The sequence below is a fragment of the Rana temporaria genome, chromosome 11 (assembly GCF_905171775.1).
Source record: "Rana temporaria chromosome 11, aRanTem1.1, whole genome shotgun sequence".
Taxonomy (NCBI): Eukaryota; Metazoa; Chordata; class Amphibia; order Anura; family Ranidae; genus Rana; species Rana temporaria.
The window spans coordinates 127,846,879-127,870,606 of NC_053499.1; the positions used below are offsets into that span (position 1 = coordinate 127,846,879).

The 23,728-nt window shown below is 45.2% G+C and overlaps 1 protein-coding gene and 1 pseudogene across 1 annotated transcript in view; both read right to left on the reverse strand.

The window, feature by feature from the left end:
• The window catches only part of LOC120917656, a 333,509-nt gene that overhangs the window by 107,804 nt on the left and 201,977 nt on the right, over positions 1-23,728 (reverse strand). The gene's annotated exons all lie outside the window — the stretch shown is intronic.
• LOC120918024 lies at positions 17,606-17,727 on the reverse strand (annotated as a pseudogene).

Below are 23,728 nucleotides of genomic sequence, written 5' to 3' on the forward strand. Positions count from 1 at the left end.
ATGGTTTCTGCACTGGGCCGCTTCTTTTGGGGACTTCCACGTAGGTGTCATTGTGGATGGTGGTGAGCATGTGGACATCTCGTCTGTCCCTCCACTTGACAGCCAATAGCTCCTGGTTCCGTAAAGACGTCGTCTCTCCTCGTCTCAGCTTCTGATTCAACAATTTTTGGGGGAAGCCCTTTCTGTTTATTCTCACTGTGCCACATGCTGGGGTGTCTCTCCGGTAAAGATTTCTAAACAGGGGCAAGCTGGTATAAAAATTGTCCACGTAAAGGTGGTATCCCTTTCCAAGTAGTGGATAGATGAGCTCCCAGACGACTTTTCCACTTGTTCCGATGTATTCGGGGCATCCGGGGGGATGTAGTTGGGAGTCCTTCCCTTCGTATACAATGAAGGAGTAGATGTACCCCGTGTCTCGGTCACACAGTTTGTACATCTTCACCCCATATCGGGCCCTTTTGCTGGGGATGAATTGTTTGATGCCCAGCCTGCCGTGGAATTTCACAAGGGACTCATCTATGGATATATTTTGTTGAGGGGTATATAACTGGGGGAATTTTTCAGATTTTTTTTTTAGAAGTGGCCGAATTTTAAATAATTTGTCAAAAGCAGGGTCATTTCGGGGAGGGCACTGGGTGTTGTCATTATAGTGGAGGAATCGTAGAATAATAAAGTATCGGGATCTGGGCATACGGGATGAGAAGACTGGCATGTGGTGGATGGCTTTGGTAGACCAATAGGAGTACCCTTTGTTTTTTTTTGAGAGACCCATATTGAAGGTCAGGCCTAAGAATATTTTAAACTCCTCTACGGTCAGGTCTCTCCACGCAAAGGGGCGGGCATAGCTGGAATCGGGGTTGCTTACAATAAATTGCTGAGCGTAGAGGTTGCACTGGGCCACAATAGATGACAATAATTCTTCTGTAAAAACGAAATGAAAAAAATCAATCATGTCAAAATTATCGGTGTTCACCTGTACACCTGGTTGGGCGGTGAAAGGGGGGATACTTGATGCTCCAGAATTCGAAGGCAGCCACAGGGGGTTTTGAAGGCCATAGGGAAGGCTGGCATGGCCCCTATCCCTTTGGGGCAGAGAGGACACCCTACTGGTGCCTGACCTTTGTTGCACTGCTTGCGGGGTGGACAGCACTGCTTGCGGGGTGGACGGCACTGCTTGCGGAGTGGACGGCACTGCTTGCGGGGTGGACGGCACTGCTTGCGGGGTGGACGGCACTACTTGCGGGGTGGACGGCACTGCTTGTGAGGTGGACGGCACTGCACTAGTAGTAGGCTGCTCCACGCCAGAACGCCTTCTTTTAACGGGCACAGGTTCCTCCTCTGAATCCGTATCAGACCCGCTTCCTGTTACGGGCTCATAGGCCGAATCGGAATCGGACAGAGACTCCTCGCAGCTGTCATCAGACGCCCATAGTTTCTGGAAGGCCTGCTCGGTGGTAAAAAAATTTTTTGCCATACTGGTGGCTAGTGAGGCTGGACTGCAGAACACTGGTGGGCACTAGTGGCACTGCAGTGGCGCAGGTGTAACTGATGGGCAAATGTGGCACTGGTGTGGCTCTGGTTGCACTGCTGTGGCTCTGGGGTCACTGATTAGCAGGCGGCACTGGTGGGCACAGGCATCACTTCAGTGGTGCAGGTGGAACTGGTGTGGCACTGGTGGGCACAGATGGCACTGGTGGGGCACAGATGGCACTGGTGGGGCACAGGCAGCACTGGTGGGGTGCAGATGAGCACTGATGGGCACAGGTGGCACTGATGGGCACAGGCGGCACTGATGGGCACAGGTGGCACTGATGGGCACAGGCGGCACTGATGTGGCTCAGATGACACTGGTGTGGCACTGGTGTGGCTCAGATGACACTGGTGCGGCACTGGTTTGGTACAGGCGGCACTGGTTTGGTACAGGCGGCACTGGTGTGGCACAGGTGGCACTGATGGGCACAGGCGGCACTGATGGGCACAGGTGGCACTGATGGGCACAGGCGGCACTGATGTGGCTCAGATGACACTGGTGTGGCACTGGTGTGGCTCAGATGACACTGGTGCGGCACTGGTTTGGTACAGGCGGCACTGGCTTGGTACAGGCGGCACTGGTGTGGCACAGGTGGCACTGATGGGCACAGGCGGCACTGATGGGCACAGGTGGCACTGATGGGCACAGGTGGCACTGATGGGCACAGGCGGCACTGATGTGGCTCAGATGACACTGGTGTGGCACTGGTGTGGCTCAGATGACACTGGTGCGGCACTGGTTTGGTACAGGCGGCACTGGTGTGGCACAGGCGGCACTGGTGTGGCACAGGCAGCACTGGTGTGGCACAGGCGGCACTGGTGTGGCACAGGCTGCACTCGTGGGCACAGGCAGCACTGATTGGCACTTATGGGCACAGGTGGCACTTATGGGCACAGGTGGCACTGATGTGGCAGTGTTGTGGCACTGATGTGGCAGTGTTGTGGCACTGTTGTGCACTGGTGTAGGACAGGTGGCACTGGTGGGGCACAGGTGGCACAGATGGCACTAGTGGGGCACAGATGGCACTAGTGGGGCACAGATGGCACTAGTGGGGCACAGATGGCACTGCCTGGGGTACAGATGGCACTGCCTGGGGTACAGATGGCACTGCTGGGGAACAGATGGGGCACTGCTGGGCACTGCTGGCACTTACTTTTATTCACTAAAATCTCTCTCCTCTTCTCTCACGCTGCAACGGTGTGAGGAGAGGAGAGACATGACCTGCAGGTGACCCAGCCGCAGGGTTTGTTTACAATTGTGATCGCGCCGTCATTGGACGGCGCGATCACGTGGTAAGGAGCCGCTTCCATTGGCTCCTTACCGCGACTGCTGTTGCTGCGGGTCCCGTAGACCCGGCGAGCACCGGCGATCGCGTGTGCGCGCCCGCTCGGGCGCGCACAACTCACTCTCTGGGAGGACGTACATTGACGCCCTCCTAGAGTTAAGGAACCGGTCTGTAGCCGTATTTTGGCTATAGGGCGGTTACCAAGTGGTTAAAGCCTAATATGCAAGTTATTGTCGGAAAACGGGTTTGGGGACCCGGGTCTTGCCCCAGGGAACATGTATCAATGAAAAAAAAAGTTTTAATAACGGTCATTTTTTCTGGAGCAGCGATTTTAATGATGCTTAAAAAAAAAAAAAAATTCCTTTAACCACTTCCCGACCGCCGCATGTAGATATACGTCGGCAGAATGGCACGTACAGGCACATTGGCGTACCTGTACGTCCCTGCCTAGACGTGGGTCAGGGGTCCGATCGGGACCCCCCCGCTACATGCGGCGGTCGGATTCCCGCGGGGAGCGATCCGGGACGACGGCGCGGCTATTCGTTTATAACCGCTCCGTCGTGATCACCCCCCGGAGCTGAAGAACAGGGAGAGTCGTATGTAAACACGGCTTCCCCGTGCTTCACTGTGGCGGCTGCATCGATCGAGTGATCCCTTTTATAGGGAGACTCGATCGATGACGTCAGTCCTACAGCCACACCCCCCTACAGTTGTAAACACACACTAGGTGAACCCTAACTCCTACAGCGCCCCCTGTGGTTAACTCCCAAACTGCAACTGTCATTTTCACAATAAACAATGCAATTTAAATGCATTTTTTGCTGTGAAAATGACAATGGTCCCAAAAATGTGTCAAAATTGTCCGAAGTGTCCACCATAATGTCGCAGTCACGAAAAAAATCACTGATCGCCGCCATTAGTAGTAAAAAAATAAATAATAAAACTATCCCCTATTTTGTAAACGCTATAAATTTTGCGCAAACCAATCGATAAACGCTTATTGCGATTTTTTTTTACCAAAAATAGGTAGAAGAATATGTATCGGGCCAAAACTGAGGAAATTTTTTTTTTTTATATATATATGTTTTTGGGGGATATTTATTATAGCAAAAAGTAAAAAATATTGCATTTTTTTCAAAATTGACGCTCTATTTTTGTTTATAGCGCAAAAAATAAAAAACGCAGAGGTGATCAAATAACACCAAAAGAAAGCTCTATTTGTGGGGAAAAAAGGACGCCAATTTTGTTTGGGAGCCACGTCACACGACCGCGCAATTGTCTGTTAAAGCGACGCAATGCCGAATTGTAAAAACCCCTAGGGTCATTTAGCAGCATATTGGTCCGGTCCTTAAGTGGTTAAATATCGTACCTGCTGAGTGTCTATAGTAGTGGCACGTGTTTAGAACTGTCCCTGCACAAAATGAGTTTACTATAAGAAAAAAGTAATTTAAGACTGCTTGCTGCTTTAATGTAATGTTTTGTCCCTGCAATATGGATAAAAAACACTGAGAAAAATAGCATGGGTTTCCCCGCCCCCCTCCCCACGAGTCATTACAAGCCCCTTCGGCCCTATATACTTTGAACAGCAGTATACAGGCGGTGCAAACAAGACAGGGACTGTAGGTTTGTTGTTAAGTAGAATCTGTTTGTAATTTTCAACTGGTACTTCTTTAAAGTGTAGCTCCAGCCATAAAATCTTTTTTTAAGCTTTTCTGAAAACATAGAGAAGGGTTATCATCCCTGTAAAAAAAAAATTGTGAAACAAGGATTGTAATAAAGCATCAGTGGACAGGAGACACCTTTTACAGAAGAGAATTTCCCATTCCTAGGGGTAGATTTCCTCTCACTTCCTGTTGTCTCCTTCCGTTTGCAAGTAGGAGTCGTTTGTAAGTTGGATGTTTCAAAGTAGGGGCCTGCCGTATATACTCTGCATAAATTTGGGCCCTAGGTGTTGGTGTTGCCACAACACTGTAAGCCCTTACAGTTAGTCTTGGTGGGCGCTGGAACGCCCTGCTGTGAAATATTAGATCAAGAATTGCAATTACATGCCCAAAAAATTGGGCCTTAGGCACTGGTGCTGGTGCCACAACACTGCAACCCCTCACAGATACTCTAGTTGGAGTGCAGCAATGAGCCCGCTGCAAAGCATTGCATCAAAAATTGGTATTACACGCCCCTGTTAAACAAGGGCAGAAAAATTGGGCCTTAGCCACTGGTGGCAGTGCCCAGAACCAACAATGTTTTTACAAGCTATCAGCAAGATCATTGAGGAGGAAAAGGATATTCACTCAGCATAACAGGATAGTCACTTAGCATCAGCATAGGCAGTCTTGAAGGGATCTGACATTTCAAAAAAAAATTACTCAGTTACATCAGCATCAGGTGCTTGGTAGCTGGTGGTGATCCAAGCCTGATTAATTTTTATGAAGGTCAGTCGATCGACCGAGTCGGTGGAGAGGCGCACCCTGTGATCGGTTACAAAGCCTCCAGCAGCACTGAATGTGCGCTCTGAAAGAACGCTGGATGCAGGACAAGCCAGTAGCTCAATTGCGTACTGTGCAAGCTCTGGCCAGTGATCCATCCTCAAGACCCAGTAAGCCAGAGGATTTTCAGTGGGAAAGGTGTCCAAGTCTGATCTTGCCCCTAGGTATTCCCGTATCATGTAAAACAGACGCTGGTGATGGTTGCTGGAACCGGTCATACCTTGGGGCTGCGGACTAAAAAATTGTCTGAACGCATCAGTCAGACGGCCACCTTCTCCACCGCTCCTTCTGTGACTGACCGAAGCCTCAGCAACACGTTGTCCAGGACCAGAATCTTGTAACCCCCCAGTCTCTGGGAACGCGTTGCACAGACCTTTCTGCAAGGCCTCCCGAAGATGTTTCATCTTCTGCTCCCTCTGCGCCGGCAAGACAAGGTCCGCAACCTTATTCTTGTAACGTGGATCAAGGAGAGTTGCCAGTCAGTAATGATCCCTCTCCTTGATAGCACAAATACGAGGATCCCTCCGCAGGCTTTGCAGGATCAGGGAGGCCATGCAGTGTAGGTTTGCTGAGGCATTCGGTGTGGAGTCCTCTGGGTCACTGAGGACGACATGATTCGCAGCCACCTCATCCCAGCCACGTACAAGTCCATGGGTTCCTTGGGACTGTAATTGATCCCTTGAAGACTGCTGCTGATGCTGAGTGCTAGGCTCCACCTCCATGCTGACACAATCCTCCTCCTCATCCTCCTCCTCCTGTGTGATAGGCGGGCAAGCAGGAACACGGTCCGGATAAAGGGGGCATTGAGAGCTAAGGAAGTCCTCCTCTTCCTCCCTCTGTTCTGCCTCAAGGGCCCTGTCCATTATTCCATGCAGCGTGTGCTCCAACATGTGAATAAGAGGGACAGTCTCACTGATGCATACACTGTCACTGCTAACCATCCTCGTGGCCTCCTGAAATGGGGACAGGACAGTGCATGCATCCCTGATCAAGGCCCACTGACGTGGGGAAAAAAAACAAGCTGCCCTGACCCAGTTCTGCTGCCATATTGGCACAGTCACTCATTGATGGCCCTCTGCTGCGTGTGCAGCCGCTGCAGAATGGCCAACGTAGAGTTCCACCTGGTGGACATGTCACAGATTAGGCGGTTCTTGGGCAGGTTGTATTCCCTTTGGAGGTCTGCCAGCCGAGCACTGGCATTATATGACCGTCGAAAATGCACACAGACTTTCCTGGCCTGCTTCAGGACATCCTGTAAGCCCGGGTACCTGCCAAAGAAACGCTGCACCACCAAATTAATGACATGAGCAAAACAGGGCACATTGGTCAGTTGTCACTGTCGCAGGGCGGAGAGGAGGTTGGTGCCATTGTCGCAAACCACCATTCCTGGCTTAAGCTGGCGTGGCGTCAACCACCTCTGAGCCTGCCCCTGCAGAGCTGACAGAACCTCTGCCCCAGTGTGGCTCCTGTCTCCCAAGCACACCAGCTCAAGCACCGCATGGCATCTCTTTGCCTGCGTACCTGCGTAGCCCCTTGAACGCCTTCGGAGCACTGCTGGTTCCGAGGACACATCAGCACAGGAAGAGACCACACAGAGGAAGAAGAAGAGGAGGGGGTGGAGGAGAGAGGTGTGTCACAACCAGTAGTAGCATTTTGGAGGCGTGGTGGCGGAACAACCTCCAACACTACTGTACCTTGTCCTGCGTCCTTCACAGCTGCCAGCAGAGTCACCCAATGCGCCGTGAAAGATAGGTAACGTCCCTGTCCATGCCTGCTGGACCATGAGTCAGCGGTAATATGCACCTTACCACTGACTGCCCTGTCCAGCGAGGCATGGACATTGCCTTCCACATGGCGGTAGAGACCCAGAATCGCCTTCCGAGAAAAAGTGACGTTTGGGAACTTGCCACTGGGGTCCCGCACATTCCACAAACTCACAGAAGGGGACAGAATCTACCAACTGAAAAGGCAGCAGTTGAAGTGCTAGCAATTTAGCTAAGCTAGTATTCAACCACTGGGCATGTGGATGGCTGGGAGAGAATTTATTTTGGCTCTGCAGCAGCTGGGGCAGGGAAATTTGCCTGGTACAATACTTACCTGATGCCGCGGAAACCCGTGCATGCTCAAAATGACTTTGACGCATGCGCAGTAGCTTCCTAGGCATAGGTAGGGTGCAGCAAGATGGCAGCGACGGCATCGCATGCTCGTCATACGCAATGACGTCACCGCATTCTTGCCTTCCAAAAGAACCGCGGTTCTTTTGAAAGGAGTGTCTGTACACTCAGGCGGCAAGACATTCTTTTTTTCTACGTTTTTTTTTCTGACGAGATTCTGGCCCGTGTGTACAGGAATTAAGTGCAGCAAAATGTTGCTAAATGTTGTGCGTTCAAGAAATGTAACCATATTGCTACACTTAGAGGCGCCTCTCTTCTCTTTTATACTCAGTTGTGACATGATGCTACTTGTATATCAACACTTCACTTGTATATCAGGTCAAAATTTATAATAAAAATGTTGCTCGTCTTGCAAAACGCTCTCAAACCAAGTTACTCTCAAACCAAGGTTTTACTGTATCAATTTTTTTTTTTGGAATCACAGTTTACATATTACATGTTTATTACATGTTTTGTTATTTGTTTGTAGCGCTGCACTATTTGTATTGTATTTTTTCATGTCAAGTGTCAGGACATTGTGCATAGCAGCTTTTCAATATTTTTCACCATTAGAGTGGATATAATTTGACCCTTTTTTGCATATATGTTTATATACACATGTATGCATGTGTATAAGCAATCATTGACCAGATTCAAATTTTAGCCAGTGTACTTTTTGCTTTTGTCTTATTTGAACACATGTACTTTCGTTATCTTTATAAAAAGAAGGGCACTGCAAAAGGGTGTAAGGACTAAAGCCTCGTACACGCAACCGGTTTTCCCGGCAGGAAAACGGCCAGGAGAGCATTTGGCCGGGAATCCCGACGGGAAAATAGAAAACCGGTCGTCTGTATGCTTACCTGTCCCAGGTAAACCCGCGCATGCTCGATAAGAGTTCGGCGCATTGCGCGGTAGCATACAAATTTAGTGTGGAGTGTAGCAAGATGGCGGCGACAGCATCGAATGTGACGAGTTCCGGCTCGTCGTAGTCAATGACGTCACCGCATTCTTGCCATTCAAAAGAACGGCAGTTCTTTTGAATGGCCGCCTGTATGCACGGCTTTGCAAGACAAGCTTGCCAGGAATCCCGTCAGGAAAACCAAAGTTTTTTCCTGACGGGATTCCCAGCCGTGTGTAAGGCTAGGTTCACATCTGAGCATCTCACATCTCCCAAACAGTAGAACACACCAAAAAAAAAAAAAGCTATGAAAGTTACTGGTAGATGTCACTTGGGACCTGGCAGATTTATTTTACATATTTAAAAAGCAGATTGCTCCAGTGAAGAAAAATTATTTGGGCCTCTCTTTAGCTGCTAGCACTTTAACTGAAGAGTAGGCTCATTGATGTGCCGGTACATACCTCTCCTGTTACATGGCACTTCAGAATCTCTCAAACTGCTTATCAAGTACTAATACTCTAAAAGTCAGAACAGAGGGGCACCAATTTCTCACCAACTGCTCTGTGGCTTCAACGATGCATTGTGCATAGGAGTGGGAGTTTACCTGTTTTCATTTTTAGAATGCTATTTGTATAGGCAGTTGAGGGGCTTCAGAGTGCACTTAGGAAGGGCAGTGTGTAACACGGGAAGCATGTACTGGCACTTTTTGTTGTCTGTTCTTCTAGAAAATGGTTTCTTTATACCATTTTGTATGACTACAATGTATTTAATGGTATAGAATGTTGGTTAGACACAGACAAAAAATGAAGCTCCCAATATGCCTCAGCGCATAATACTTCTCTGTAAGCTTTTCAGGGGCATTTTTAGCAGCGGATGAGGTCAAATACTGGGTCTCAAGTTGTAAACCCATTAGCGTATGAGATATGGAAATAATGGATTTGCTATAAACAGCTAAATCACAATTAACAAAAATGTGAGAAATTTATGAAAAACACAAATTAAAAAAAGAAAACGTACTGAAGTAGCATAAAAATACAGCTATTACAAATAATGGATAATATGCCCCCAAAGGAGGAATAAACTCTGATGGTGTTTAAATTATTCATTGGCACTGATATTGCTCCTTGCTTGGGAAGTTACATGATTACTACTCATCTTGTCTAACTAAAAGACTGCACAGAACTGTAATCATCTTCTGGATACAGGAAATACATTAATTATACTGTCCATTCTGCTCACTGTGCTTTCTATGAAGCATGAATTGCTGAGTTCTAAAATGTATCCACCAACGACATATTTAATATGAACAGGGGATCATGAGGTCACAACCACAGCTAGCCGTAAGGGGGAAGCTGGCTTGCTCTTCATGCCTTTATCATTACAATGAATGTAAAATACAAAAGTCTAAAGTAAATGTATCCGTTTAACCAAAATGAACATACTAACAAGAAATTGTGGCGCCTGCAATTTTTATTTTTATTTTATTTTTTATTACAGGTACTTATATAGTGCCATCAATTTACACAGAGTTTTACACACACACACACACACACATACATATATATATATATATATATATATATATATATATATATGTATATATCAGGGGCGGACTGACAACTCATGGGGCCCCTGGGCAATAGGAAATTATGAGGCCCCTGGGCAATAGGAGATTATGGGGCCCCCAGGCAATAGGAGATTATGGGGCCACACAATATACACACACACACATACAGTATACAAACACAGTATACACACACAGACACACAGTATACATACACTGTATACACACACAGAAAACACAAACACACACACTGAAAAGGTACTGGAGAGGCGGGGCAGCTATAATCTTGAGATTTATAAAAAAAAAAACACAGATTTTGACATACTGTCCCTGGTTTTACTGAGGCTGGCAACCCTGATGGGTACCCCTAGTGGCATGGGGCCCTCGGGCAGTGCCCGAATGGTCAGTCCGCCCCTGATACTGTATATATCACATCACATTCACATCAGTCCCTGCCCTCCAGGAGCTTACAATCTAGGGTCCCCAACTTACATTAATACATACAAGGGCCAATTTAGACAGGATCCAATTGAGTTACCAGCTTGTTTTTAGCGTGTGGGAGGAAACAAGAGTACGCAGGCACAGGGAGAACATGCAAACTCCAGGGAGGTAATGTCGTGGTTGGGATTTGAACCAGCAACCCTGTTAAAATATAATGTGCTGTACATTATACATGCTAGACACTTTAAGGCCCCATTCACACCTGTGTGTAGCCTTTTGTGTATATTTCACACTATAACACACATCACACTTAGGGCAGCCCATGCATTTAAAAAAGCTGCCCTTCGCGCAATAAAAGCCCCAAAGTAGCCTCAAAATCTTTTCAGTTGCAGAGCATTGAGCGATTTTTTAGTGCACGTTTGTAGCACACTTCACACACTATCACGTGTCTACTACCCGCACTTGAGGTGCGATTAACAATTAATGGCACTGCAAGCGCAACCCATGATTGCAGCATGTTTTAGAAACACGTGGCCAAATGCACATTTTTGTGTGCTTTGTTGTGCATTTAGTAAACGCATAGGTGTGAAGGCAAAAAAAATAGCATTAAAAAACACATAGAAAGATCTACAACTGAGTATTAGCAAAAGTAGCATAGTTACCGGTACTTCTTTCCAATTAGTTCACATGGTTTATGGTTATAAATTATGTTTATCTATTTCTCTTATAAACAAAATAGATTTTCCTTATGATTATGGTCAGCATCAGATATATTGCCAAAAATGTACTCTCTTTTGTATTCTGCACTAAAAAAAAAATAACCGTATAACCTTAGGTTTTCCTAGCCCAGTGCCACTACAGTGCTCATCAGTGCCTCACAAAAGTGTAATAGGTAGTCAGGAAATTAGATGCAATGTATGTCCCTAGAACACCTGATGGTGGGCCTCTCTCACAAAAGTGTAATAGGTAGTCAGGAAATTAGATGCAATTTATGTCCCTAGAACACCTGATGGTGGGCCTTTGTATGTGGCCAGGCTGTGTAAAAGTCTCACACATGTGGTATCCCCATACTCATGGTTCGAAGGCTGTAGACAGGAACCCAGGAAGTAAAGAGTACGATCCAAGAACGCAGTCAAAACAAGCCAGGTAGGGTTGGCAGCAAGGTATACCAGGTCAAAGAAAACTTTAGAACAGAAACAAAAACATTTTATTTTTTTACATTTTCTGTCTTTTTTTATATATAGCAGGAAAAAAAATCAGTGGTGATTAAATAGCACCAAAAGAAAGCTCTATTTGTGTGAAAAAAAATCTAAAATCTCATATGGATATAATGTTGCATGACTGAGTAATTTTCATTCAAAATGTGAGAGCACTGAAAGCTGAAAATTGGCCTGGTTAGGAAGGGGGTATAAGTGCCCAGTGGGCAAGTGGTTAAAGCAGAAGCAGCTCTACTTGAGATGCTTAGTGTTTCACCAGCCCCATAAAGTATAATGAAAATTGCTATAAAATATCATACATAATCCCAATGGGACTTTTAAGGCAGATAAGACAATTGTGTATATTTCAATAAAAGGCTGGTATTATACATTTATTACAAAAGATCCAACAGAGTATACAGCTACATAAAATACAAAGTGATATACTATATCAGTGTTATTATATAAACACAGTTTAAAAGGTGTTTAACCCCTTTCTGCCCAATCTACTGTGCTATGATGGTGGGGTGGGAGCCCTATTATCCTGGGAAGATGTCATATGATGTCCTCCCAGGATCAGGCTGCACTCAGGCGCGATCTGTCACCCACAATGTAAACCAGAAACAGCCGATGACAGATCACTGTACTGGCCCGCTGCCAGTACCATGTAATCGTTATGGCCAATCATAGCAGAACCACGATAATTGTACACAATGAAAGGTTTTGTACTATTGTGATGACCTCTGTGATTGGAAACAGTGATCACATGGTACAGACAGGGCCAATCACAGCCCATCTGTACCATCACAATAGTAAACACTGAATAAATAGTTTTCATTCTGAAAAAATAGTTGCTTATAACTCCAAAATTCTAGTGTAATAAAGAAGTAAAAATCTTGATCACATTTAGAGAGTAGAACAGTGTTACAATGCTAACACTGTATTGCTCTGATCACTGTATGCAAAAAACACCAGTCAGTGTCCCTGATCACTGCCACACCAGTTAAAACATGAAACTATACTGCGCTGGTGACAGTATGTACATTTTCTTTTAGATTTTTGGGGGTTTTTAATTTCTTCATATCTAAAAAAATGTTGACATAAAAAAAACTCACCTCGCCTCTTACTAAATACCTTGGACTGTCTACTTTCCAAAAAGGGGTCATTTGGGGAATATTTGTTCTGTCTTGACATGTTAGGGCCTCAGGAAATGATATAGGCAGTCAGTATATCAGGATTGATTTTCAGATATATACCACAGTGGGCTTTGTCCTAATGTATTAAATACAATTTAAAATTTTAAGCAGAGTTCCACCCAAAAGTGGAACTTCCGCTTATCTTATTCCCCCCTCCAGGTGCCACATTTGGCACCTTTGGGGGGGAGCGGGTACCTAGTTTTGACAGGTACCCTATCCCCACTTTCATCGGACCTCGCCATGGTGAAGGCATGTCAGAAGTTTGGCCCCCCTCCTCCTCCTTCCCCTGCTGCGCATACACAGTAAGGCTTCACTTCTGGGTTACCTTACCGGAAATGGCAGCAGCAGCACCCGACAGCCGATGGAAACAGCATGTGAAGCTGCTGACTTTAAATTTTTGAAAGGGGGGGGGGCGGGGGCTGGCTCTGCTTTATGCCACGATAGGCATAAAACAACAATTGTTTATATATCATAGGCACATGAGGTTTTTAATTCTTTTTAGTCATTTTTACATAATAACACTGATATAGTATATCTCTTTGTAAGTTATGTAATTCTATAGTCTGTGGATCTTTTGTAATATAGTTGGTATACCAGCCTTTTATTGAAATAAGACAATATGTGTATATCTGCCTTAAAAGTTCCATAAGGATTATGTATGCTAATTTACAGTGAAGTGAGGGATGTTGACAAGTAAGAAATATCACCCATCCATTTATTTTTTATTATATTTTTTGACTGTGGGTGAAGATATATCAGCTTATGCCTTGTACACACAAACGGAATTTCCCTTGGGATAAACTCCAACGGATTTTTCCGACAAAATTCCGTTCAAGCTGTCTTGCATACACACTGTCACACCAAATTCCGACCGTCAAGAACGCGGTGACGTACAACACTACGACGAGCCGAGAAAAATTAAGTTCAATGATTCCGAGTATGCGTCGACTTGATTCTGAGCATGCATGTTTTTTTGTCCATCTGACTTTTTTCATCGAGAAATTCCGATCATGTGTACGCAGCACTATCTTATCCTTTATATCACAGATAAGTAGAGCTCCTGAAAGACAGCACTTTCTACAGCTTTCCTGGTATAGGTAACATAAGGCATCCAAAAAATCCAGTAAAAATTAGGGGGCACTTGGCACAAAGCAATGTAAAATAATTTACATTGCTTTACCTTTAACGCTAGGGAATAAACGAAAAGAGGCTAAATAAATAACTGTCTAAAAAGGCAGGTACTGTGTGCTTGGCAGTAAGTAAGCCATTCTGTTTGTGTAAAGATGGAACTTAAACAAGCACTTTGGCATGGAGCTTCACAGCAAAACATCTCAGGGAGTTTACAGAATGACATAACACCAAGTGGATTCAAATATAACTATGTAGAATGTAAAAGACAGATCCACATCATGGACAGAATTCTCCACTCCAAAGCAAAATGGCATGATCAATGTGCTCTGTGTTTGCTGTCTCTTTCTCTATATAAACACATGCTTCTGATATAACGTAGACACTTTTTCCATGTGGTACAGCAGTGTTTACGTCCCTTAATCTCTTGAAACATCCAGCATAACTGTATCAAAATATTGAGGAGCTATGGCATGTGATTTCTAGGAAACACTGTTTTAGGATTCATTCCAGTTAAAGTGTTATCTACAGTGCCTTGAAAAAGTATTAATAACTATTGAGATTTTCCACATTTTGTCATGTTACAACCAAAAACATAAATGTGTTTTATTGGGATTTTATATGATAGACCAACACAAAGTGGTACATAACTGTGAAATGGAAGGACAATGATAAAAGGTTTTCAACACTTTATTTTACAAATAAATATCTGAAAAGTTGGGTGTGCATTTGTATTCAGCCCCTTTTACTCTGACACCTCTAACTATCTAGTGCTGGGATATGCAATTAGCGGACGTCCAGCTGTTGGAAAACTACAAATCCCATCATGCCTCTGCCTCTGGGTATCATGCTTGTGGCTGTCAGTGTCTTGCAATGCCTCATGGGACTTGTAGTTCTGCAACAGCTGGAGGTCCGCTAATTGCATATCCCTGATAGTGGAACCAATTGCCTTCAGAAGTCACCTAATTAGTAAATAGAGTCCAGCATCATGAAGGCCAAGGAACACATCAGACAGGTCAGGGATAAAGTTGTGAACATCTCACTGTTCAATCCATCATCCAAAAATGAAAAAAGAGCTTGGCACAATTAAAAAACTACCAAGACATGGCTGTCCACCTAAACTGACAAGGAGGCCATCCATCTAAACTGACAGTCTCGACAAGGAGAGCATTAATCAGAGAAGCAGCCAAGAGGCCCATGGTAACTCTGAAGGAGCTGCAGAGATCTACAGTTTAGGTGGGAGAATCTGCCCACAAGACAACCATTAGTCGTGCACTCCACATATCTGACTTTTATGAAAGAGTGGCAAGAAGAAAGCCATTGTTGAAAGCAAGCCATAAGAAGTCCTGTTTGCAGTTTGCGAGAAGCCATGTGGGGGACACAGAAAACATGTAGAAGATGAGACCAAAATTGAAATTTTTGGCATAAAAGCAAAAACTATGTGTGGCGGAAAACTAAGGCCCCGTACACACCATAGAATCCATCCGCAGATAAATCCCAGCAAATGGGTTTCAGCGGATAGATCCTATGGTGTGTACACGCCAGCGGATCTGTTTCCGCGGATATATGTCCCCTGGGATGGATTCCAGCAGATCGAATATTTGCTGACATGCACAACATATCCATCTGCTGGAGTCCATCCCAACGGATGGATCCGCTGGTCTGTACAGACTCACCGGATCCATCCGTCCGAAGGGATCCCCCGCATGCGTCGTAATGATTCGACGCATGCGTGGAATTCCTTATATGACAGCGTCACGCACGTCGCCGCGTCATAATCGCGGCGACGGCGCGACACGTCATCGCCAGAGGATTTCGGCGCGGATTTCAATGCGATGGTGAGTACACTCCATCGCATTAAAATCTGCAGAAATCCTCGAGAGGATTTATCCGCGGAAACGGTCCGCTGGACCGTATTCGCGGATAAATTCTATCGTGTGTATGGGGCCTAACACTGCACATCACATTGAAAACACCATCCCCACTTTGAAACATTGTGGTGGCAGCATCATGTTGTGGGGATGCTTTTCTTCAGCAGGGACAGGGAAGCTGGTCAGAGTTGATGGGAAGATAGATGGAGCCAAATACAGGGCAATCTTAGAAGAAAACCTGAGTCTGCAAACGACTTTAGACTGGGGCGGAGGTTCACCTTCCAGCAGGACAACGACACTAACCAGCCAGATCTACAATGGAATGGTTTAGATCAAAGGATATTCATGTGTTAGAATGGCACTGTCAAAGTCCAGACTTAAATCCAATTGACAATCTGTAGCAAGACTTGAAAATGGTTGTTCAAGACACTCTCCATCCAATCGAACAGAAGATTGGGTAAAAATGTCACTCTCTAGATGTGCAAAGCTGGAAGAGACATTCCCAAAAAGACTTGCAGCTGTAATTGCAGTGAAAAGTGGTTCTACAAAATATTGACCCCGGGTCGGCTGAATATAAATGCACGTCACACTTTTCAGATATTTATTTTTAAAAAAAAATTAAAACCTTTTATCCTTTTCCTTCCACTTCACAATTGTGTGCCGCTTTATGTTGGACTATCACATAAAATCCCAATAAAATACATTTATGTTTTTTGTTGTAAAATGGCAAAATTGCAAGGGGTATGAATACTTTTTCAAGGCACTGTAAACCCAAGAACAAAAATGTAATATAGTGCAACCCACCAGTCCTTGGATATCATGGCTACATTATTATAATTTTTTTTAAACAAAGTACATATTAAGTAAGTACAGAAATTTCTATTGAAAAGCCTGTGGCGTGCATAACACAACCCAAAAACTTCACCCGGTGCAGGAAAAATGTGCACACACATAAAGAGTGACACAAAAAACTGTGACGGGTGCATCGTCAATTGGCCCTCTGAAAAGGGCCCAGCTCTGGGCGTTAGGCTCCTGGCAGGTACTCGAGTAATCTGTGGTCCATGCAGCCAAAGCCACATGGACCCAACATCCTTGGAGGGTCTGCCGAAACAGAACTCTCCTCGTGAGGCTTCCCCGAAGGGAGACCCCATAAGAGCGGGCGAACTAAGCCAGAAGGCCATGTCCACCCACTCCTAAGACTTTCAGAGCAGGCCCGAGGACCAGCACCCTACTCATCACACATAAGTGCAGTGCACCAACAAAAAGAAGGTGTAACGTGACAAACGGGGGTAAAATAAAAAAGAGAGTGGGGGAAAAGGAAGGTGGAAGAGGTGAGTAGAAAGTGGCCACCATGCAATATGATGGCCGACCCTCTGGCCAGGAACAAAAATTCCCCCGGTCCTAGCCAAAAGGCTCGGCCCTAGAGGCAGGTGTTAAAAAGGTGTATGTGGAGATCGTGACCTAAGGTACCACACGATGAGTGCCCCTCAAACACTCGTGCAATGTATGGCACCCCTGGACTGCCACTCCAGGGGCACTATCTCCACAGGCTTTTCAACGGTCCCTGACCCCCGGTCCGGACCAGCAGCACCCTTCCCAGCCAGGAAGGTAGGAGAAGAGGTCGAGGAGAGCCCACCTAAGCAGGCTACTACCCACAACCCCCATCCCTCCCACCTAATCACATTCGGAAAATACTAACCGCTCCTCCCGGCGAAAAGAGGAGCAAGGGTTCTCTCCCGAACAACTGACTGGGGCAGGCACCACCAAATCCAGGCCAGCGGCCAGGGGCCCAGCCCTCCAGCTTCGACCTCATGCCTCTCTGTCCAAATCAGAAGGCTTTCACCTCCACGCCAGCAGGCTTAGCGTCCGCCATCTCTTTCCCCCTCGCCGGGTACTAGGGACGGTCAGCATAGCACCACCTACTGGCAACTGATAAGAACAGATACTACACTTGATCTTAGCCAAAAGGCCGAGAAGCAATATATATATATATATATATATATATATATATATATATATATATATATATCTCTTGGCTCCTCCCCGCAAAATCTAACCCCCTTCTGGGAAGCGCTCTCCCAAGGTGGTTAGCTTACGGGCGCGCTCCCAAGATACAGTCGGCGGGCATAGCCGCCGACTGTATTACTCGGCCCCGCCCCTGGCACGCCACATCATTGATTTGATTGACAGCAGCAGGAGCCAATGGCTGCGCTGCTATCAATCATCCAATGAATGAGCCGAGAAGCCTGGCCGAGAAGCCAGCGCGTTCACGACGCAGGACATTCGAAGGGCTCTGGTAAGTAAATGGGGGGGGCTGGGGGGCCGCTAAACGTCGGATGTTTTTTCACCTTGAAGCATAGAATGCATTAAGGTGAAAAAACATGTACCTTTACAACCCCGATGCGAACTACTGGGGAGTGTCAATACATTGTTAATGACACCCCCATTTCAGCTCACATATCGCACTGCGAACTGTCAGTTCGGACATGAATCAGATCGCATAGGTGTGAACACCCATGCAATCCGATTCTGGTGCGGGCCAAAAACTGTGCGTGTTTCGTCCGATTGCGGTGCAATATCAGCCATACTATCTGTATGGCTGAAATCGCACTGCACGGACATCGCATGTAATTTGCACATGCAATCTCGCACAGCGCACCAGTGTGAACCGGCCCTAAGCCTGAAATGGAACCACAGTCTAATTAGGGTTTCAGTCTGTCATACAGGCATTGCTGTAATGCACCAATGCAGCACACTTCCTTTTGTTGGTGAACTAGCTAACAGGGAACCTATCTGCACATGATGACTGAACACCCTTAGGGCCCTTTCACACGGGCGGACGAACACACGTTTTTTACAAGTCCGTTTACGGACTTGTAATGCATCCCTATGGGATTGTGGACGTTAGCGGATGATGCATCCGCTAATGTCCGTAACGATCCCCCTCCGCAAAGATCCGCTTTTTCAGACGGAAGAAAACACTATTTTTCTTCCGTCTGGCGGAACGGATCGGATGAATACGGACACACGGTCCATATTCATCCGATTCCCCATAGGGGAGAGCGGAGGAAAGACAGGGCGGTCTCTGCACAGTGTGCGGGGACTGCCCTGTCCGCCGACAGCTCAGCTGGGATTTACAGATGATCCCCGCTGAGCCGACGGACACACACGGGGCGGATCAATACGGATCCGCTCCGTGTGAAAGAGCCCTTATGTGCTCCTTGAAATTAAAAGAAAAATGCTGAGGTGCTACACACTTTGTAAATAATTAAACCAATAAAAAAAAACAAAGCACTTGCTGCAGGCATCTACTTCTGTTCCCACAAAATTACAGCAATACATATATTAAAGGATGTTGCACTACTTATAACTTTCTGTGTAAATCATAATCCTTACAATACCAAACAATTTCTTAATCATACTTTAAAAATCAAGTGCATATGACATGCAAAATGTGCATCAAATAACATATATACATATATCATCACTTTATCATAAATATGTGCATTGAATCATACTGACTATAAAAGTTTAAAATGTGTTTTCACTCCAAAGTGATTAGTGATTTATCCACGTGAACACCAATGTGACTACTGAATTAAATATTACGTCTTTTCCACAGAGTGCACCACGTGAAAACCACCACCATGCAGGTTTTGCCCTCACCTCTAAAAGTAGACTGAACCACTGTTCGGGTCTATATGCACATTTCCCCTTTAAGGGTAATAATGTTGATGGCTCCTTTAACTATTGGCTCCTCTGTGGAGGCAATCATGCAGCTTGGAAAGAAAATATAAAATACCTCATCTTGTTTCAAACATCTTCAAGATTGTATTTAAAAAAAGTTAAAATCACTCTCATTTAATCATGCATTATTCTGGTGCACTACAGTAAATCTATAAGATCGCCTGACAAGGCACTAATTCGGCTTTGCATACATATATTCAAGGTGCTTTCTCCCTGCATTGGCTTTGTAACCGCTCAGATAGATTTCCTGACAGTACGGCTCCACCCTATGCGTGTCGTCACAAGTCACCTGACTTCTTTAGGGGATCCCCACACAGCCCCACTGCAATGGATAATTTTTTAATTGCCCAGAGTTGAGCTTTAACAAAGATCTTTCTATGAACATGAAATTTTGAATTAATTGCACTAATGTCTAGAGAGGAAGGAGTGGGGCGCTGCGACCTGCCAACCTGTGTCAGGTGAAACAATAGTGAATGACCAGGAAAACTTTCAATCAACTTTCCCCCAAGAAGCCTAGGCTGGAAAGTCAAGTGTCAAGAAAGAGCCTATGGTCAGATGAAATCTCCCTAATGTCTGGATAGGGTGAACATTCTCAAATGGTGGCAGTGTCGTCTTCAGGGACCTTAGAGTATACCTTTTTTTTACGGTTACTATAATTACCTTTGATATATTTGTAGGCACCTTAAATTTCAAACGTTGAATGGTATTGGTGACACAGTAAGCAGAGAGATAAAAAAAAATATACCACACACTAAAAAATGTTTTGTATTAGATAGGGAAAAAAAAAAGAAATAATTAAGTATTAGTTCATGCTTTTTAGCTCAAAGTTGGAAATATTTTGCATCAATTATAACTCTTTTGTTCTCTGTCCTGGGCAATGCTCCTATTGCCCTCTGAAACAGGACTGTTTTTTTAAGGGGCTGTTACTTGTTTTGTGATCTTATTACCCTAATGGCATGTTTGTGCCGACGTTACTGTTTTGCAATGTGTGCACTGATCGTGGTGCTGTGATTACACTGCTGTAACATTACGGTTAATTGCTCTCTGTATTACTGATCCCAGGGGTGGGTTAATCCTACTACAGCATCCACATCTGCATTATGTACTGCTCTCTCATTCTGAGGTCTTATCTGCTGTTTAAAACAAAGGTTAAAACCCAGATTAATTGATATTATGGGAGGAAATTAAATATGAACCTCAATAAAACAAGTCAATTAGGATAATAAATCCTAATGGGGCAGTTTTATAAAAAGGGGCTAGCAGCCAATCAGACTCTACTTTTTTTTCTAACTAGTGCTGGAAAATGTCTGTTTGCTATGAATAACAATTTCAACTTTTTCTGAATGTAGCAAAATCAACTGTTTATTTATATATCGAAAAAATATATAGGGGCAGATCCTCAAAGAAATTACGCCGGCCTATCTGTTGATACGCCGCGTAATTTCAAATTTTGCGCGTCGTATCTTTGTTTTGGTATCCACCAAACAAGATACGACGGCATCTGTGTTAGATCCGACAGGCGTACGCCTTAGTACGCCGTCGGATCTAAGATGCATTTTTCCGGCGGCCGCTGGGTGGCGTTCACGACGTAATCCGCGTTGAGTATGCAAATTAGCTTTTTCCGACGATCCACGAACGTACGAGCGGCCGTCGCATTCTTTTACGTCGTTTCCGTTCGGCTTTTTCCGGCGTATAGTTAAAGCTGCTATCTGGTGGCGTACTCAATGTTAAGTATGGCCGTCGTTCCCGCGTATAATTTTGAAAATTTTACGTCGTTTGCGTAAGTCGTCCTTGAATGGGGCTGGACGCCATTTACGTTCACGACGAAAACAATGACGTCCTTGCGACGTCATTTGGAGCAATGCACCCTGGGAGTTTTGACGGACGGGGCATGCACAGTTCGTTCGGCGCGGGGACGCGCTTCATTTAAATGAAACACGCCCCCTACTCGCCGCATATGAATTCCGCGCCCTTACGCCGCAAGAGATACACTACGCCGCCGTAACTTACGGCGCAAATTCTTTCAGGATTCAAAGATTTGCAAAGTAAGTTACAGTGGCGTAGCGTATCTCACATACGCTGCGCCCACGCAAATGTATGTGGATCTGCCCAATATTGTTTTAAAGGGGCTGCGAAGGGCAGAAAACACTATTTTGTGTTAATTTGTGTTTTTTATCTAAAAATAGTGTAAATTTACAAAAGGGTCCAAGAATGAAAAAAAATCTGCTTTGCGAATGTTTAAGCATCCGTGCGAATGTCATGAATAATACCAATAATGTTTGCAATGTGTGGAATTTCAGTTTCTATTGACTTTCACAAGGTAAGTGTAACATTTACCAACAAAAAGACAGGACCAGAAGACAGAGCTTTCAAAGAACCATAATATTGAGCCTTATGCCGCGTACACGACCGTTTTTTCATGACGAGAAAATGCAATTTTTTTAATTGATCGTGAAAAACGGTCGTGTGTAGGCTCCAGAGCACTTTTCTCGTCGAGAAAAATGGGCGTTAAAAATTTAGAACCGGCTCTATTTTTTCTCGTTGTTTTATTTCACGTCGTGAAAAACGATCGTGTGTAGGCTTTAATGAGGGAGAAAAAACGTGCATGCTCAGAAGCAAGTTATGAGACAGGAGCGCTCATTCTGGTAAAACTAGCGTTTGTAATGGAGATAGCACATTCGTCACGCTGTAACAGACTGAAAAGCACTAACACTGAAAAGCGCCAATCGTCTCTCTCACCAAACTTTTAATAACACGCGGTAACATGAAATCAGCAAAAGCTTCCCAAAGGGAGGCGCCATTAGAATGAAACTTCCCCTTTATAGTGCCGTCATACTTGTTGTCGTACGTGTTGTACATCACCGCGCTTTGCTCGAGCATTGTTTTTTCACGATCGTGTTTATGCAAGGCAGGCTTGAGAGGAATCATGTCAAGAAAAACTTTGTTTTTTTCAATGATATGAATAACGGTCGTGTGTACGTGACATATACTTACAAAAATTTAAAAAATGCAAAAAGGTGCTTTACCCTTACTATTATTTATATACGATTAACTATACCCCTGATGCTCAATATTATGGTTCTTTGACATCTCTGTCTCCTGGTCCTGTCTTTTTGTTGGTATATGCTTTATTTTGCCATATAGCCCCACTTTAATTAGTCAGCGAGTGGGTAAGTTAACCAAGGGTATTTATAGCTGTACCCATAAATGGTATATTCCCCTTTTATGATTTTTGTAAGTATAACATTCCCAAACATTTGATCCTAAGAGAAAAAAACCTTAAGAACCATCCACCAATACAGAAAATAACCTGACACTATAGGCCAGGGGTAGGCAACCCCCAGTACTAGTGCCGCAAGCGGCACGCAAAGCCTCTTTTGCCGGTACTCGACTCCTACCCCATCAGCAGAGCAGCACAGGGAAGTGTCAGTGAGACACTAATGCATTCCAATTTTTGAATTCCCCACGCCGCCCCTGCCCTGAGGGGGAGGCACTGCGCCCCCACACATTGTAAAAGATGGGAAACATTGTTTGGTTTTCTAACTTTGCTGTAGCTGCGATCGTCAGCTTTTGTGATGGGGAAGAGATTGGGTGCAGTTCTGCTGGGGGGGCGGTGGCCCCTGTCTCCAGGAGGAGGAGGACTATCATTGGCCACTGCTAAAGCCAATCACAGTCCTGCTATCGCTGTCCACCATCTGGGAGGAAGATCACTCGCTTATTTGCCACTACCAATCTCAGAAAGAAGGGATTTCACTGAGATTGATAAAACCACAATCAGGTGACAGTTTGTGGAATTACTGTTGAGCTTCTGGGAACTTTGTTGAGATTATTCCTGAACTTTTGTTCCCCTTTGCACTCCGTGTCATTTTAAGCCACACCAGTATTAAGCACAATAAAAATCACACCTAAATTCACCACACTTTTTCTCAGTAATGGGGGCCCAACCTATGATTCTGCACACAGGCCCACTGCTTTCAGAAAGTGCCCCTGACCTGAGCCCATCATTGCGCATCCATTCCAGATGTTTGTATGTTACATCACAACTGAGAAGAGGGTACAGCAGTGGAGCAAATGAGCAGGGGGGTACAGTGGTGGGGAAAATGAGCAGGAGGGGTTCAGAGGTGGGACAGAAGAGCAGTAGGTACAGCGGTGGGAAAGATATGCAGGGAGGTACAGTGGTGGAAGATATGAGAAGGGGCTTCAGCAGTAGGACAGAAGAGTAGGGGGGTACAGTG